At 42.6% G+C, this 18,457-nt stretch overlaps 1 protein-coding gene and 1 long non-coding RNA gene across 6 annotated transcripts in view; one reads left to right on the top strand and one right to left on the bottom strand.

Annotated features, from left to right (window-relative positions):
• LOC137327835 (activating molecule in BECN1-regulated autophagy protein 1-like) overlaps positions 1-18,457 on the top strand; it is a 400,989-nt gene that overhangs the window by 39,886 nt on the left and 342,646 nt on the right. The window lies entirely within an intron of this gene.
• Positions 1-18,457, bottom strand: part of LOC137327837 (uncharacterized) — an 85,688-nt gene that overhangs the window by 23,008 nt on the left and 44,223 nt on the right. Inside the window, exon 1 of one of the 2 annotated variants that reach the window (XR_010964556.1) lies at positions 11,453-11,506. The exons of the other annotated variant lie outside the window; for it this stretch is intronic. This is a non-coding gene — a long non-coding RNA (uncharacterized lncRNA). Of the gene's footprint in view, positions 1-11,452; positions 11,507-18,457 lie in introns of those variants that run through there. 2 annotated transcript variants of the gene reach the window in all.

The following is an 18,457-nucleotide window of genomic DNA, read 5'->3' as shown; positions in this document are numbered from 1 at the left end:
CTTTATTTTTTGGACGGAGGGAGGATTTCTCTTCTATGGACAAACATGTGACTGGTGCTTGGCTTCTCCATTGAGGTCATGGGCAAGAACAGGAGCTCACTATTCATAGATATGAAATGACACCTGAAATTTCCCACAAGTTTTGTTGAAGCAGCATTGTGCTGAACCAATAACACAACCTGAATCATGGTGACTTAATTTGCAACTTAAATCTGCAGGAAATTAACCTTTATTGTTTATACAATCTTGCTGCAAACCTCTCCTCCTGGCTAGCAATGCAACTCGGGGAATGAGCTGGGAGTCTCTCTACTTTAAAATGCTGTCAAAGTAGCTCCCCTTAGTTTATATTCCATCCGTTGCAGCAATTGTACTGAAATTTGGCAGCAATGTGAATCACCAGCTTTGGTATAAACTGTTACTGTTGTTGCCTCATTTTGACATGATACTGGTACACTCACTCTCATTCTACCTCTTCCTCAGTTGCTGCATTTCGGGACCTAGTCTCCTTTGTTTTTCCTCACTTCCTGTATCAATCCAAAGAAGTCTCGAGGGCAATTAGGGATGGGCAATAAATGCTGGCCTTGCCAGCGGCGCCCACATCCCGTGAACGAATTTTAAAAAAAAGTTAATTATGTTTAAATGGGGAGGGGAAGTAAACTTGTTTTAAAAAGTTGGACAATAGGTCACTGCTTTTGTAATTTAAAAAAAATGAAAGAAATGTGAAACTATTCTGCACAAAATAGTACAAAGGGGAGACCATATGACCGACAATGACAAAGGAACTCTTATTAATTGGAATTTCTCAATGATATGAATTACAAAGAACAACAGCATTCATATACCTGGAGAAATTCGTGCTACAAGTTTGTGTGAACAGGAAAAGGCCATTTGGCCCAATGATGGATACCAGTGTGAATGATTCCAACCCACCTTCTTGCTTTCTCTTCATATTCATCAATCCCCTCTTTCTTGAGACATCTATTTATTTGTCTTTTGAACTAATTATACAATTTGCTTCACTGGCTCTCCCTAGTAACTAATTACCTTATTTGAAAACTGTCTGTCCATTACCCTTTGCATGAAATAGTTTTGTTTGAATTCCTTCATATACTGCTATATAGTTTCTAAAGTTAGATGTCTCGTAGTTTTACAACACAACAGTGTGATCAATTTATCTCGATCAACTTTATCAATCCTGTTCAAAACCGTGAAAATTTGGATTATATCACCTGGAATTGGTGCAGTAATGCTTTTTTAGGATTGGGGTTAAAATGTATTGTATATATTTGCTTCACCTTGTTTGATTTTGGTTTGTAATTTTTGAGGAATTCACCCACTTTCCCTATGCCACAACCTTAATTAAAAATATTGCAACTAAAATCATTGCCACAACACATGGAGAGTATATGTGAGAAATAGTCCATTGTGCACAAGCAGGTGATTTGCATTCTACCAAAGTACTGCTTTTCCTTGTTTGACAAATTGATAGTTGGAATCTTAGAATAACTTGTGTTTTTTCAAAATTACAAAATCATAGTCAGGGTGGAGAATGGTGTTGTCTTTAATGTTTACAAGCCGGGGAAGAGAAAAATCAGCGAGGAGTTCTGTTTCTGATTGCTATTCGATGATCCCCTTCTGGAAGTGCTTGTGCATGTTAACATTGGGTGAAGATAAGGTTGGACTTGACTCTGGGCATTTGAGAACAAAAACCTGCTGATGCTTGCTATCCAGGATCTCACATGAAGAATAGCCATTTGGGTGAAGTACTGGAAAGCAGAAATGTTGCAGCATGAGCCATTAGTTTAAGCAGAGCAGTGGAGAAAACTGGGGGAAGGAGCAGACATAATTGGAATATTCAGTGTTTGAGCAACAGAAAAAAGTTCAGATTGAGAACATGTAGCTTGGATTCAAATACAAAGAGCTGAATTTGAGTTGAAGAACTTAGTTCATAATTCATACCAGTGGTTGTGTGCACCCTGTGAATAAGCTTGTGTTACAGACTCTAGCGCACATAAAAGCAACCATTCTATGTATTACATTTTTTGTGCATTACAAGGGGTGCTGTGAAATTTGATAGTTATAGAATCTCCTTCAATGGTCGTGGTGGTGATGGTTATGTTGCATGACAAGGTGATGGAGTGCAATGGCAACTTCAACTGAAGTTCTTCTGTGTGTTCCATCAAACGGCAGAAAGAGACCTGAGAATTGTGCCAAAGGGCTGGGAGAGTAGCAAGTGTTAAGTTATTGATCAAAAAAGGGAAGAAACCAGAAGGTTGTCAGCCAGTTAGTCTTGCCTTGGTTGTGGGTAAATGTTCAGCCTTTATAACAGGGTGAAATACATAAAGGCTCAGTACTAGGTCCCTTGCTTTTTGTGGTATATATTAACGACTTGGACTTGAATGTGGGGGCTTGATCAAGAAGTTTACAGATGATACAAAAAATGGTTGATAGTGAGGAGGAAAGCTGTAGACTGCAGCAAGATATCAATGGACTGGTCAGGTGGGCAGAAAAGTGGCAAATGGAATTCAATCCAGAGAAGTGTGAGGTAATGCATTTGGGGAGGGCAAACAAGGCAAGGGAGTACACAAATAGGGAACTGAGAGGTGTAGAGGAAATGAGGGACCTTGAAGTGCATATCCACAGATCCCTGAAGGTAGCAGGACAGGTAGCTAAGGTGGTTAAAAAGGCATATGGGATATTTTCCTTTATTAGCCGAGGCACAGAATATAAGAGCAGGGAGGTTATGCTAGAACTGTATAAAACATTGGTTCGGACACAGCTTGAGTTCTGCTTATAGTTCTGGTCACCACATTGCAGGAAAGATTTGATTGCACTAGAGAGGGTACAGAGGAGATTTACGAGGATGTTGCCAGGGCTTGAGAATTTTAGCTATGAGAAAAGATTGGATAGGCTGGGGTTGTTTTCTTTGGAACAGAGGAGGCTGAGGGGAGATTTAATTGAGGTGTATAAAATTATGACTCGACTGGATAGGGAGGACCGATTTCCCATAGCAGAGGGGTCAGTGACCAGGGGACATAGATTTAAAGTAATTGGTAGAAGGATTAGAGAGGAGCTGAGGAGAAATTTTTTCACGGTTGTGGGGGTCTGGAACTCACTGCCTGACAGGGTGGTAGAGGAAGAAACCCCCAACTCATTGGATGGGCACTTGAAGTGCCGTAACCTACAAGGCTACGGACCGAATGCTGGAAAGTGGGATTAAGCTGGTTAGATCTTTTTTGACCAGCATGGACATGATGGGCCGAATGGCAGCCTCCTGTGCTGTAACTTTCTATGATTCTATGAAGGCCTAGAAAGGCATGCTATCAGCAGCGTGGATTTGTAACAAGTATGTTGTGCTTGACTAATTAAATTGAATTTTCTGAGAAATTGGAGTCCTTAGAAGAAAGGAATGTAACAGTTGTATATATGGATTTTCAGAAGATACCAGGGACTTGTGAGAAAATTAAGCCATGTGGACAGAAAGCAAAGAGTAAGGATAAATAAAATGTTTTTCAGATTAGCTGGATGTGGGCAGAAATGTGCCCCAATGATCTCTGCTGCAATTTCTTTTGTTTTCCATTTATTTAATTGATTTGGACATGAGAACCAGAAGAATGATATTGAATTTGGCTGATGACACCACATTAGAGGACATGACAAACTGTGAATAAGATTGTGGGAGGACATAGTGAGCAGTGTATATAATTATATGTCACATGGTGTGTCGTTACACTGTATAACGTAGTCAGGAGTATGCTTCAAAGCAAAATGCATGATGGACAGGATTGTGACATGGTGATTAAGTACAAAGCTAGCTTCTGCTTTTAATGGTAGTGTGTGAAGCTTCCAATTGTAGCTTTACCCAGCATCCAATTGGTGGAGTTATTGCAACTTGTGCTAATTTAAAAGGAACACAAAACATCTTCATTTTTTGAAAAGAAGAGATCTCTATGCCTTTATCATTTTTTTAAAAAAAAGCCTATGCCAAGTTACAGAACGATGCCACTTTAAACTTTTTGGGTCTTTTTGCCCCAAATGGTAGAGTAAATAAGTGGCTGGTCCACAGAAGAAGCTAATTGGTTAATAACTATAACACAGATTATTTTTCTTACAGTATTACTTGACCTATTTGTCCTATGGAAAGTATTGGATAATTGAGGCATTTTCCATTTCACATTTAGTATTTGTTTTTCTCTCACTCGCTTTTTTTCTCTCTTCCTTGCACACTATTTTTCTTGCTACACACATAACCAGAACCACAGTGACAGAATTAATCAAATTCCGTTTATGGCTGGATTTTTACTGCTGTTCTGGAATCAATTTTTGCAGTTTTTCCATTCTCCCATAGAAACTGTAAATCAGCTGTCTTGCACATTTGTTTTTTTGACGAGTAACCTAATCTTCTAGCTGCCATTAAAGTGACTTTTCCAACTTTAGAGATGCTGTTAACTCTGAATTGGAGGAGGAGGAGGAAGAGAGATAATTATGTGATGTCACCAGTAGAAATTATGAATTCTTTGGCTATTAAGCCTTTATTCTGTTTCTAGGTGTTATAAGCATTCAGTAGTTTGTTGCTGTGAAGTCTTTAAAGCGAAGTGTGAGTGGCGGGTACAGCTTTGAATTGATTTCATATCGTATGAAATTGACCTGAAACTGAGAGCCATGTGATTTGAAAGGGAATTTTGCAACAAACCAAAGAAACGCAAACTTGCCCTGAAGCTTCATGCGGTGTCGTGCATTCTGATAGAATCATTAATGAGGCACATATGACCAGTAGTGAGGTGTGAATAATGGACAAAATGGCCGCTGTGTATCCAGGTGTAAAATTAACTTTTCAGACCACTTGCAGATCATTGCTCTAAGTCGGTAAAATGCAATCTGTTGTAGCTTTAACATTTTCTTTTATTACTGTAATCAAGGTTCATCTGGCTGATCTGACCTGCTCCCATGTTTAGCAAGAGTGCTTTTTTTCCCTTTCAGATTCTCTCCAGGCTCATGCCAGTCTCTCAATTCTGATTCAGGATCATGGGACAGTGAAAATTGCTTGGTCCAAATTGCAGGGTACATTCCGCAGCAGCTGTAACAGAGAGGGAAAAAATCCACTAGTGGAAGCGAAGCTGTTTTAAGTCATAATTCGTGACTTTGTTTCTGGCCAGCAAAAGTTGGTGGTAAACTCTCAATTGAAGTTGCTTAATTTGAATTGTCTGTTAATTCAAATTGAAGTCATGTTTAAAAAAAAGACTCCTGTGCTGTTTCATTAATTTACTTAATTTGTACTACAGGATAAATTGAATTTTCCTTCTTTTTTCTAATGTCACTTTCAACTTTTTCCCTACCTCAATATTGGTGTCTGGTGCAACCCCCAAACTCAGTGATCAGGTCCTGGGGAGAGGAATTTGGCATTTTGCCTCCAGAATCACTTGGCTTAAGATGGAATGGTACTTTATGCCTGGTGCTGTATGCCTAGAAGTACATAATTTCAAACTTGAACCATTACATATTTAACAGAAAACTAGAAAAATATGACTGAGTCCAAATAAACCAGACATGGCTGCACAGGATAATGTACATGTGTATCATGAGATTGTATATAGATTTCTGAGTAAGTTCTTAGTATTGTTCTGCCTAGCACTGCCATATTGATTCCTGGGATGAGCGAGTTGTCCTATGAGGAGATTGAGTAGAATGGGCCTATATTCTCTGGAGTTTAGAAGAACGAGAGGTGATCTCATTGAAATGTATAAAATTCTTAGAGGGTAGATGCTGAGAGGCTGTTTTCCCTGGCTGGAGAGTCTCGAACTAGGGGGCATAGTCTCAAGATAAGGGGTCGGCCATTTAGGACCGAGATGAGGAAACATTTCTTAACTCAGAGGGTTATGAATCTTTGGATTCACAAAGGTCAAAGGGCTGTTTATGCTCAGTCATTGAGTATATTCAAGACTTAGATCAATAGATTTTTGGACACCGAGGATATGGGGATAGGGCGGGAAAATGGAGTTGAACTAGAAGATCAGCCATCATTTTATTGAATGGCGGAGCAAGCTCGAGGGGCTGTATGGCCTACTCCTGCTCCTATTTCTTATGTTCTTGTGCCGTAGTTATGGATAGTTTAAAGGGTGAAGAGAGTCTCTGCAAGTTTGGTTTAAAAAAAACACTAAACTGTTAGAGGTTTTGTGGTTGAGGTATGTATCTGTTATACTGAGATCTGGTAGTGCAGTACAGGCTGAGTGTATGGAACCACAGGATGGATTCGTGCAAATACTCTTGTATGGGTGTACTCAGAAGGGCAGCTACACTTAAACCTCATTTATTCTTTTACTTAAAATTTATGTCAGTTGCATGTGAAACATGTCTGTGTGTGTGTGTATTGGGGAATGACATCTTGGGCATTCTGATTATAGTCTGTTTCCTGATTCTATTGTTAGGCTTTCAGGGCAATTCTCTCATGAAACCACTTCTGGCAATTGATTCAGCCTGGGCATCGCTTCCTGATGGCAAAAAAGAACAAACTTACATTTGTATAGCGCCTTACACATTCTCACAATGTTCTCTGAACTTGACAACCATTGAATTACTTTTAAGCTAGTCATTATTGTTAAGTAAGCAAGCGCATCAACCAATTGGCACACAGCAAGGCCCCACAAACAGCAGTGAGATGAATGACTAGTTAATCTTTTTTGGTAGTGTTGGCTGAGTGATAATGTGTTGGCCAGAACACTAGAAGAACTTCCAGTTCGTCTTTGAAAAAGTGCCATGGAATCTTCAACATCCATCTGAACAGACGACACCTCCAATAATGTAGCACTCCCTCAGTACTGTACTGAAGTGTCAGCCTAGATTATGTGCTCATGTCCTGTAGTGGTGTTTGAACCCACAAACTTCTGACTCGGTGAAAAAAAAATTTTTATTCATGGGATGTGGGCGTCTCTGGCGACGCCGGCATTTATTGTCCATTCCTAATTGCCCTTGAGAAGGTGGTGGTGAGCCACCACCTTAAACCGCTGCAGTCCATGTGGTGAAAGTTCTCCCACAGTGCTGTTAGGTAGGGAGTTCCAGGATTTGGACCCAGCAACGATGAAGGAACGGCGATATATTTCCAAGTCAGGATGGTGTATGACTTGGAGGGGAACGTGCAGGTGGTGTTGTTCCCATGTACCTGCTGCTCTTGTCGTTCTAGGTGGTAGAGGTCGCGGGTTTGGGAGGTGCGAAGAAACCTTGGCGAGTTGCTGCAGTGCATCCTGTGGATGGTACACACTGCATCCACAGTGCGCCGTTGGTGAAGGGGGTGCCCATCAAGCGGGCTGCTTTGTCCTGGATGGTGTCGAGCTTCTTGCCTGGATGAGTGCAGCTCCAACAACACTCAAGTGGAGAATATTCCATCACACTCCTGACTTGTGACTTGTAGATGGTGGAAAGGCTTTTGGGGAGTCAGGAGGTGAGTCACTCGCTGCAGAATACCCAGCCTCTGACCTGCTTTTGTAGCCACAGTATTTATATGGCTGGTCCAGTTAAGTTTTTGGTGAATGATGACCCCCCAGGATGTTGATGGGGGATTCGGCGATGGTAATGCCGTTAAATGTCAAGGGGAGGTGGTCATTGCCTGGCACTTGTCTGGCGCGAATGTTACTTGCCACTTATGAGCCCAAGCCTGGATGTTGTCTAGGTCTTGCTACATGCGGGCTCGGACTGCTTCATTATTTGAGGGGTTGCGAATGGAACTGAACACTGTGCAATCATCAGCGAACATTCCCATTTCTGACCTTATGATGGAGGGAAGTTCATTGATGAAGCAGCTGAAGATGCTTGGGCCTAGGACACTGCCCTGAGGAACTCCTGCAGCAATGTCCTGGGGCTGAGATGATTGGCCTCCAACAACCACTACCATCTTCCTTTGTGCTAGATATGACTCCAGCCACTGGAGAGTTTTCCCCCTGATTCCCATTGACTTCAATTTTACAAGGCTCTTTGGTGCCATACTCGATCAGATGCTGCCTTGATGTCAAGGGCAGTCACTCTCGCCTCACATCTGGAATTTTTTTTAAAAATTCGTTCACGGGATGTGGGTGTCGCTGGCAACTGAGCCAAGGTGACACTTTAAGCTGAAGAATGACATTGGGAAGAGGCATGGGAGCAGGTCTCTCCTGCATCTATTTAGCTGGGGAATGATAATAGACGAGGAGAGAGGGAATTAAAAAGAGTGGTGAAAAATAAATGTAAAAATTGGTGAAGGAAGAAAATCTTGCTGTTTTGTACAGCTTTTTTGACTTTTGATTTATGAAAGGATCTTGGAGCATTTGGTTGTAAAATGCCAACTGAGAATGATCTGTTGTGTCAGAAGAGAGAAATTACTTTTTTGCAAGCTTATACAAACCAGGGCATTTTTTGAAAAACCCCTGAATATCTTTCTGGAAATCTACTTCAGCTACAGCATTTGAAATTAAAGGCCCATGTTGTCTTGACTGTCTTTGAGGTATCAAATTTCCCAAGAAGGGGGTCATTTTAACCCCAAAGAACGAGTGGGTTGGGGGCGGCTGGGGGGTTGAAGTAGTAGCATTTTGAAGCGGGACTGCAACCCGGCACCAATGCGCCCACTTTCAGGTATAACCCTGGTGTGTTTGGATGTGTGTGCACATCTGAAACCCGAAAGCCCCGTTCCCACTTAATGCTGGCGGGCGGATTGTTAAAGGGGCAATTTAGCACATTGAATTAGTTGAGGTACTTAAATTTTGTGGATTCTAAGTCTGCAACGACTTTAACCTCACCTGTGAAACGGAGGCGAGATTCACGCAGAAGTTCATTTGGCTCTTTTATTCAGGTGTGAAAATCACAGAATTAAAGCTCAAGCATTGTAGCTGGTTTCTTAGCTCTCTCAGACAAACGTTTGGCTTAGAGTTCTTCAAGTGTTGAGACTGAGAATTCTGTTGAGACAGCTTTAGGAAGACTTTGCAGCCCCTCAAACTGACAAGATCAGGATGGGGGATGTAATGGATGTATGCAAGAGGACATCTGAAGAGGAGGAAAATGCACAGCCACGTTATGCTGTGTTGGGATCTGCTGGTGCCCAAAACAGAGGTGCGCAACAAGGACCTGCAGAACAGCAGAGAGGGGACCAACAGAGGGGCTGAGGTCGCAGGAGGCACTACTCAAGTGAGAGGGTATAGAGGCAGGGCTGAGCTTCTTGGACCTCTTTGAGTAGCAGTGCCTACACAGGCTCAGATTGAGTTGGCAGGCGGTTGCAGATATCTGCAGCCTCCTTGAGGAAGAGCTGCTCCCCGCTAGATCTGGTGGCCATGCATTGCCTGAGACAGTAAAAGTAACCACTGCCCTCAATTTCTTCGTCTCCGGGTCCTTCCATTGCGCCACCGATGACATCTCCAGGGTGTCTCAATCGTCTGCACGTAAGTGTATAAGGCAGGATGGGTTGCGTGAACTTCCCCCGCGACGACGTCAGCCAGAATGAATGGATAGTGGGTTTCGCCTCTGACTGGCTTCCCACGGGTGCAGGGCGCAATCGATTGCACACAAGTACCAATTGGAGGGCCACTACATGATCCAGGAGTCTTCATAAACTGAAAGGGCTGTCACTGCACAGCTGGTGTGCGACCACAAGATGCGATTTCTGCTGATATGCGCCAAATTCCCTGGCAGCTGTCATGATTCCTTCATTTTGCGTGAATCCAACATTCCATCCTCTCCAGACTAGAGACAGACTTAATGGCTGGCTCGTAGGAGACCAGGGATAACCCTTGCAGACGTGGCTCATGACACCTGTGAGGAACCCCACCAACGAGGCGCAACAGTGACACAACCAGAGCCACATGACTGCCAGGTGTGTCATTGAGCAAGCCATTGGCATGTTGAAGATGTGCTTCGAGTGCCTGGATCGGTCTGGAGGAGCCCTTCAGTACTCGCCATCGAGGGTCTTCAGAATAATCGTGGTGCTGCGTCCTGCACAACATAGCGCAGCAGAGAGGGTTACAGGCGGAGGAGGACAAAGCCACTCATCAAGCATTCTCTGCTGGTGGCAACATTGGTGAAGTGGAGGAAGATGAAGATGGGGCATCCATCGCTTGTCCATCCATGCACATTTCTGCCCGTGATGCGAGGGGTGCCCTCATATCTCGAAGGTTCTCATAATGAGAGTTGCAAAATAAAGAAATGGAGAAATTCCGTCCGCCTGTCACGTGCATCACCATAATCAACAACTCCCCCCTCCCTCCCTTTGCACAAAACTGCCCTTCAACCACGCATATATCCATTGCATATTCGCCCAATGGCTATCATCATGTATTGGTATTCATGATGAAGCAAATGAAAGGGCGGCTTGATCTTTGGGACATAATAATGGGCAAGACATGGTAATGGTGATGATCGATCAATGTAATGTGGCTTGAAGCTCTCTGGAGGCAGCCACCATATCCGTTGCAGACATTCTCGCACTTACCTGCGACAACGACCCACTAGTATTGGAGTTGGACTACTCCATCCTCTTCGCTATTTGGAGATTGTGTATGGCACTTTTTTCAGTACGTTGCAAAGTTGCAGATGTACCGCGATCATTCTCCTTAACGATGGCCCCCGGGGTTCAGCTGAGGAGAGTTTGGAGAGGAGTGCACCCTCCGATGTGGACTCTCCACAGCTGCCCCTGCCGCCACTGTCTGCTCATGCTCACTTTTGTAAGTGTTGAATCACCAGGTGACAACCCAACTATCTGGCTAACAGGACCCACCAAGTGCCAGTATCTGCGCTGGTACATGGCTATATGCCCTGTGACGATGCACCCTCAGAAGGAATGAGGTCCTATGAGGAAGCGATCTCTTGCATCTCACCACATTCTTGACCGTGTGAAGGCCCTGGAAGACAACAGAAAGGATATTAATTATTCATTGGCAAGATTGTCACTTTGCCGATCATGATATTAAGGTCCATAGCATTGATCAGATTGATGAAATAAAGTTTCACGTGTGTAAGAGATGTTTTAAGTTCTGTCGCCAGGCACTTGCGGGTTCCCAGTCTCTCCATCTCTGATGGATAGGGATGCAGCTCTCCCACTTATCTCCATTGCTTCCTCCTCTACATCTGTGAGCTAGACTATCTGTGGTGGTCCACCTCCAGTCCTCGTCCTCTCCCTTACGTTTTGCGCTTTCTTCTACAAGGGGAGAAAGAACAGACATGTGAGTGAATGAAGGTGCCGTATTCACCCGATGCATACATTACTTTGGGTGAGGCTGACAATGAAACAGATGCATCACATTACATCAGAATTGGGGTGAGTGGCAGTGGTGGGTGGATAAATGGGGAGGTGAGGAAATGCATAGAAAGTGAAGAATAGTTGATGCTGAAACTTAAGTGGGTGTGAGGAGTAATGTGATGGCTAGGTGTACCAACACCAAATGAGAGGGGAGCGGTGTTGCACGACACAGGATGTGGGTGAATCAACTAATGTACTCACTTTTCCTGACCTGGTTAGGTCATTATAAAAGTTCCTGCACTGCAGCCAAGACGTGGGCACCGTGCGCCTGCTGCTGACGTCTTCTGCCTCTTCCATCCACGTTTCCTTGGTGGCTGAACCAGGTTTCTTCCTCCAATAACTTGGGTAGATGACCTCCCTCCTGCTTCTCACAGCATCCAGCAGTCTTCAAGTGACACGTCTGAGAACCTGGGTGCTGCCTTTCTTCTGTACTTCCTTTTCTTCTTAAAAATCCATTTTTGCATTGGCCCTTTAAATAGTGAAGTTTAGATCGCATCATCCGGGTGCGCAGTACATCCACTGCGCAGCTTGGAGACACAAAACCCAGAAATGCCTTCATTTGAGTTGCGATCGCAGATTCTGCCCTGCTCACTTTACTTCCAGGTTTCCCACGCTATTACCTATCTGCCCACTGAGTTCCTGGCTCCAGGTAAAAATCATACCTTATATGTCGGATACATATGGTGTTTGCCTGAATCTTGAATTTGAAAAAATACTTGTACAATTCATTTAAATTTAGGAACACTGTTGGGGATTATTAGACAAACTGCGATTTCTTAAGCTTAAGGGAATGGATTTTTCAGTATTCTCAAGATTTCAGCAGTGTTGGAACCCCACAGAATACAAAAACTATGAGTCAATACTGGTGTGGGGGGTGGTGAGTCTTGACTGACTGACAAGCTAGAAATGAAAGTGTTAGTAACTGTGAGACTAAATTAGTAACCTGTACTGCTTGCACACAATTATTAATGTTTGATTTTTCTTGGGATTCTACACATTGTAAATCATAAAGTCACCATTTGTCAAAATGCATTTTTTCCCTTTTGATATAGTTTTCTTTCCACTGCTTCTTGGTCTGCCCAAAGGATGCATCATTTCCAGATAGTCAGCCTCCTCTCAGGCTGTGCCAATGCCATTCTGAATCTAATTGTTCGATGTGCAGCAGCACAGGTGTTTTCTTCTTACTCACGCCACCGTGTGAAGGAGTGAAATTTGGCAGCTCAGTGTGTGTGATTGTGACTGTGAACCGGTTTCCTGTTTCTTTTTCTGTGACTGAACACCAACATTCTGGACCACAAGAAAATATGGTTTTATAAATTTTTTTCCCCCAAATAAAAAGCAATAATGTTGGAAATGCACAGTTGATATGTCAGTATCTGAAAAATAAGTGATTTAGGTTAATCGTTTTGAGTGTAGATTCTTCATCAGAATAGCACTGTTTACCCAATCTTTAAGTTTCTATGCTCCATGCCATTCCTTGACTGGTTATGGATGCAGCCTTTTTCCAAGGATTTGCTCCTCTGCATCTAGCTGGTGGGAGGTCTTAGAGAGTGACATGAATTACCTTCCCATTCCAATTTCCTTTCTCTCCACAGCCTAGACTGTGTCTTGTACCTTCCCCAGATTGGGAAGTGATCTACTGATATTTTGACCAACACCACCATTGGGCAGAAAATAACTTTCAGTAGTATCACAGTAGGTACAGCACAGGAGGAGGCCATTCAGCCCATCATGCCTGTGCCGGCTCTTTGAAAGCTATCCAATTAGTCCCATTCCCCTGCTCTTTCCCCGTGGCCTTATAAATTTTTTCCCTCTATGTATTTATCCAATTCCCTTTTGAAAGTTACTGTTGAATCTGCTTCCACCATCCTTTCAGGCAGTGCATTCCAGATCATAACAACTTGCAGCGTTAAAAAAAAAATGTTTCCTCATGTCGCCTTTTGCCGATCACCTTAAATCTGTGTCCCCTGGTTGCTGTCCCTTCTGCCACTGGAAACAGTTTCTCCTTATTTACTCTATCAAAACTGTTCATGATTTTGAACACTACTATCAAATTTCCCCTTAACCTTCTCTGTTCTAAGGAGAACAACCCCAGCTTCTCCAGTCTCTCCACATAATGGAAGTCCCTCATCCCTGGTACCATTCTAGTAAATCTCTTCTGCACCCTCTCTAAGGCCTTGACATCCTTCCGAAAGTGTGGTGCCCAGAATTGAACACAATACTTCAACTGCAACCTAACCGGTGTTCTATAAAGGTTTAACATAGTGTTGGTGTGATTGGATACATTACGCAGTAGAGCTGAGTTGCCCCAACCTACCTTCTCACTTCCCCACTAATCAAGAGCACTCTGTGAAGTAGTGTTGGAAGTTATTGAGTGCAAGGTTCCCTCCATAAGTGAAGAAACCCCATGATTTAATGGGGAACAAAGTTGTGTGTGAGTTATGCAGGTCTCCCTGGATGAAGGAGGAAAGCTCCGAAAGCTTGTGATTCCAATAAAGCTGTTGGACTATAACCTGGTGTTGTAAGACTCCCTACATTTGTCCACCCCCGTCCATCACCGGCATCTCCACATCATGGATAAAATCAAGATACTATTCAATGTTGAGCCTAACAGTGCTCACCGTTATTAAGGGGCAAATCGAAGAACAAGTACCGGTGATCGTACATGGGCAGTCGAACGTGGAAATCCGGAACTTGCTTTTCGTGATTCACTGGTGATGTGAAAGCTTCATGTTGAAGGGACCTCGCCGGCTGCAATCAATGGACCAGTGTGAATTTGCTCTCCTGCCCGGCTGGAAACGAACTAATCTCGCCACAAAAAAAGGTACTATGAGCTTTTTTAGGTCTAAGCTAACTTTTAATGGATGGTAAGTATTAATGACTGCCAAACAACCTCTCTGGCACTGAAAATTAACTTTTTAAAACGTGGAGCCTTATTACTTCTGATTTTAATAGTTTTTGAAGATTTACATTCTTTTTAAATTAAAACATTTATTTTTACTTTTTCTTTCTGTCTCTTTTATCTTAGTGTTTAATTCTTACTCTCTTTTTATTCTGCTTTCTCTATCTCATTTTATAGTACATTTAATAATCTTATTGGGCACTTCTTGGTTTTTAGCCTGTGCAGTTTGTCAAATGGGTTTCACTCCCTGGTTCTCACAGCTTGGCTTGCTTCAAGCTGATTGGTTGAGGGGACATGGAGATCCTTCCCCGCTCACACAGCCCAGGAAAGAGCGCTGCTGTTTTTTGAGCTCCGATTTCAAGGAAGTTGCCGCCAAAAAGAACACGGTAACTTAGTGGGTGAATAGCGGTGAGCACTGTTGGCTCGTCGCTCAGAGCAAGTTACAGGCCAGTGTGAGGTTTAAAATTAAACAAGAAGCTTGTGTGTAAGAGTGAACTTTGAGTCCGATATGCCAGTAATTCTTGTGATGCCCTGCGGAATAGTATGTAGCCATGCTGAACGATGCTTGGGCATTGTTTTTTTTTAAAAGCCTAGGGAAATTTAAAATATTTTAAAATATCTGATTAAAGCGTGTTGAATTTTTGTTCACAAAGCAATTGCTGAGAGAGGTTTTTCAATTTAAAAAAACTCAATGAAGGCTCATAGTGCAAGACTTCACCAAGATTGTAAAGAGGAGGCAAATGATGGGATGAATTAAAAGTAGTTGTCAAGTAATATCAAGCCTGGGTTTTAAAAAAAAAAGCACTAGTAGATTGTAGGAGATGGGGAAAACCGAGGGATGTTGAGTGTTCTTTGCCTGTCGCTGGCTCCAAGCTGAACCTACTTCACTCCTCAGCTGGCTCCGAAACTAGACTTTGCTCCATTGCTGCCTTCTGACACTGGAGGCTTCTCCCTCGATAGGTTTTCTCATAGTCCTCTGGTTACCTTTCTCATGTCAGCCTGTACCGAAACAACCTTCCTCACCATGCCTAGCTTTCTGCCACTGGCCCTTACAATTTGAAGTATCTCTGCATCCATTCATGTGCATATATTGGCTTCAGCTCTGGACCTGAGCCCACTTTTCCTTTATGGCCATTTCGAGGTCCAGCTCTGCTCTTTCCCCCTTTTTCACTCAGCCAGGCCCTTTTTCATCTCCCCTTTCTTCAGAATTATGCCTCCCTCAATCCTTCTGCAACCCACTTGACACTGCTCCTCAGCTACTTCCTCTCCTCCTACAGTCCCAGGCTTCAGTGCTTCATGATTGAGCCCACATCCTTGCTCTGTACCTCCATTAGTATTCTCTGCTATGCTTTCTCAGACCAGTACCCCAAACTGTCTGACCCTCCACTTCCAGGGACCCTTTTGCCCAGCTTGCTTCTTGGGCTAATCTCCTTAACTTTATCCCACCCCTCTTCCACTGCCACCCCCCACCTCCCAAAACTGCCGGTGGCATGTTAATTATTGCCTTGCTGTAATGCCCTCAGAATGTTGGCTACCGTACAGACCAGGCCCTCGTCTTCTGTTACTTAATTGTGGATGAACCTATCAACATTCTGTTGCTGACCGAAACATGGTTTTTGGGAGCAATTCCATCCCTTACCAAAGCTGTCCCACCTAGGCTATATGTTCCATTATCTGCCTTGCCCAAACTGTTGTGGTGGCGGCCTAGCTCTTACTGCCAAATTTCCCACCACTCCCCCAGCACCTTCCTCCTCTTCTGAGCACCGCACCCTCTTCCCAAGGGATTATGGAGCGAAGGTGGGTACTTGGAATTAGGTCACAGATCAGCCATGATCTCACTGAATGGTAGAACAGGCTCGAGGGGCTAAATGGCTTATTCCTGTTCCTATGTTCCATCTCTCCTTTTCTCTTTTAATCTTTAGTTTTGTCTTTTTTTGTCAGTTGTGCAATGATACTTTTGTCGTGTTGATGCCTCAATGTGCTGGGCAGTCAAGGCAAGGAAGGTGCCATGGTTATAGCGGGTGCACGTTGAGTGCGAGCACATACAATTCGATTAACTTTTTAAGTTGTGAATAGCCCATGAAATTCCAATTTGCATTCTTCAGTGCAAGGAATAAAGAAAAGAGATACTTTTATATGGCTCCTTCTCATACTACTTCAATCACTTCATATATAGTGGATTACTTGGAAATGCAGTTGTAGCAGAAAAAGGGTATACCACATGCATCAGACAATCTGCATGTATACCATTTTGGGATATGCATGTCGTGTAAACAATATTCTAGTTTATCTAAATGCAGTGAGATAGTGTATGCATGAATGTCTTGTCTGCACCAGTTGGCAGTATTATCATTCTCCAGGTGGTGGTGCTATTGTGTTGAACATCATTGTGACAGCAGCAATTTTCTGTATGCAAGTTGAGGAACATTTTTAAAGGCAAAGTGGAGAAAGTTTGATAATCAGAGGAAAGCTAAGGCTTGATTCTGTTTGGAATTGGTGCTTGTTACGTCTGCTTCTATTCTTTGTATGTGAACCGAGATAATGACTGGTGGCATTCTTTTTAATTGTGTGATCAGCTGGACCCGATCGTGTTCTCATCCGATGTGGACATGTACACTTTCCATTGGATGTCCCTGATGGCAGTTGGGAATGGAACCTTCTTGTTTCCCCTCTACCTCCTCCAGCCCCAAAGCCTGAAGACATTGAGGCCAATTGTAGTGCCCTGAGCACTAACCTGCCTGAGATCAGCTAACTCTGCATAGGTTAGGGATCGAACCTGGACATTTCTTGTCTTGATGGCTTAATAAAGACCAGGCATTGCATTTGCCAACTGAACAATCCCTGGGATTCTGCAGGTGATAGTTTTAATTTCAATATGATGCTTTGGAAAGTACTAAACCTGAGTACTGTTGCAATGTCAAGTGTAAGACTGTAATTTTATGGTCCGATCGAAAATTTGTAACTCGTTGTTTTGAAGAAAGTTTTGTTGACTCTTGGTCAACGAAGAACAAAAGTGGATAATTAAAATGTTTTTATTTTAAGATTGATATTAGTAGCCATTATTGAAACATTTCATGCAGAAAAATCTAAAACTGAAGGTCAGGCACAAATATACCAGAAAGGTCCTTGTTACGGCCTTTAGTTAGCCTTTCATCGCCTAGGGACAAAATGCCCTCTGCAATTGGGACTTTTTTCCATTAACGACTCTACTAAAAGATTAGTTGTAAAAATAACCAGCAAATGCTCTCTAAAATGAGAAATAAAATTTTATATAGGCAGACACAATCGAAGGCAGGTTCTCCTTAACTTAGCGTGCACAAACACATGCAAACACAACAGTGAGTCTTTACGTATCCTCTGTCCCAGGACAAAGCCCCATTGTGGCTCAGTTCCTGTACAGCCAAAGCTGAAAAGATGTGCAGCATGCAGGATATTTATGCAGTGAAGTCTGTTACATAATGACAAGTTATTTGTATATTTCTTGCATAAAATAGTGGTGCAAGAAAAGGAAAGTGGAGCTTAGGCCAACATATTACAAATACCACTTTCCCCATTTAATGAATATTTAGGCAGCTTGTTACAGTATTGTTTATTGTATGAAACAAACAAACCGAAATCAAAATAAGTTACAATATAGCCAAATCCAAACTGATTTCTTTGGGTGGTGTACAGGGTGCAGTGGGAGGTCAAAGTTAGCTAGTTAAATGTTTTATGGATTTTCAGTTTGTGTCCCAATATAATTACAGATAGATGATGTCAGTATTGTTTTCTCCTCAGCTAATCTGGAATTTAATACGTGCAGTGCCTCGGACAATGATTTGCGTATTGGAGACTGGAAATGTTGATAGAGTGAAAGCAATTTCTATGACTTGAACATATTGTGAACAGCAAGAGATCGAAGTTACAAATTCTTGAGGATTTAAGTTGAGGAAAAATCTGAACTTTGACAAAAATGGCTGAAAATAAAATATAAATTGCGTTTTTAAAGAACACTTGCAACTGAAGCCAGGCAATTTGTTTCTCACTTTAAACTGTAGTCCTGATTTGGGGATGGCTGATCCATTATACAATACATAGCCAGGTTTCTGATTAATGGTATTGAGTATTCTGTGTCATGGAACAGTGTCATCATTATACGAGGATATTCAAACTTGACTTCTGTATCCCTAGACTGGCGAGGAAAAAAGTTTGTTGGGTATCTTGCATTTTCACTCAGCTAATCACTAATGAAGTCCTGGATACGTTAGTATGGGAAAAGTTTGTGGAAGTTGAATTCAAATTGTTTTTATTTCATGAATTTGTAT

The sequence above is a fragment of the Heptranchias perlo genome, chromosome 12, assembly GCF_035084215.1.
Source record: "Heptranchias perlo isolate sHepPer1 chromosome 12, sHepPer1.hap1, whole genome shotgun sequence".
Lineage (NCBI taxonomy): Eukaryota > Metazoa > Chordata > Chondrichthyes > Hexanchiformes > Hexanchidae > Heptranchias > Heptranchias perlo.
The sequence above is the reverse complement of the archived record's forward strand: the minus strand, read 5'-3'. Positions and strand labels throughout refer to the sequence as shown.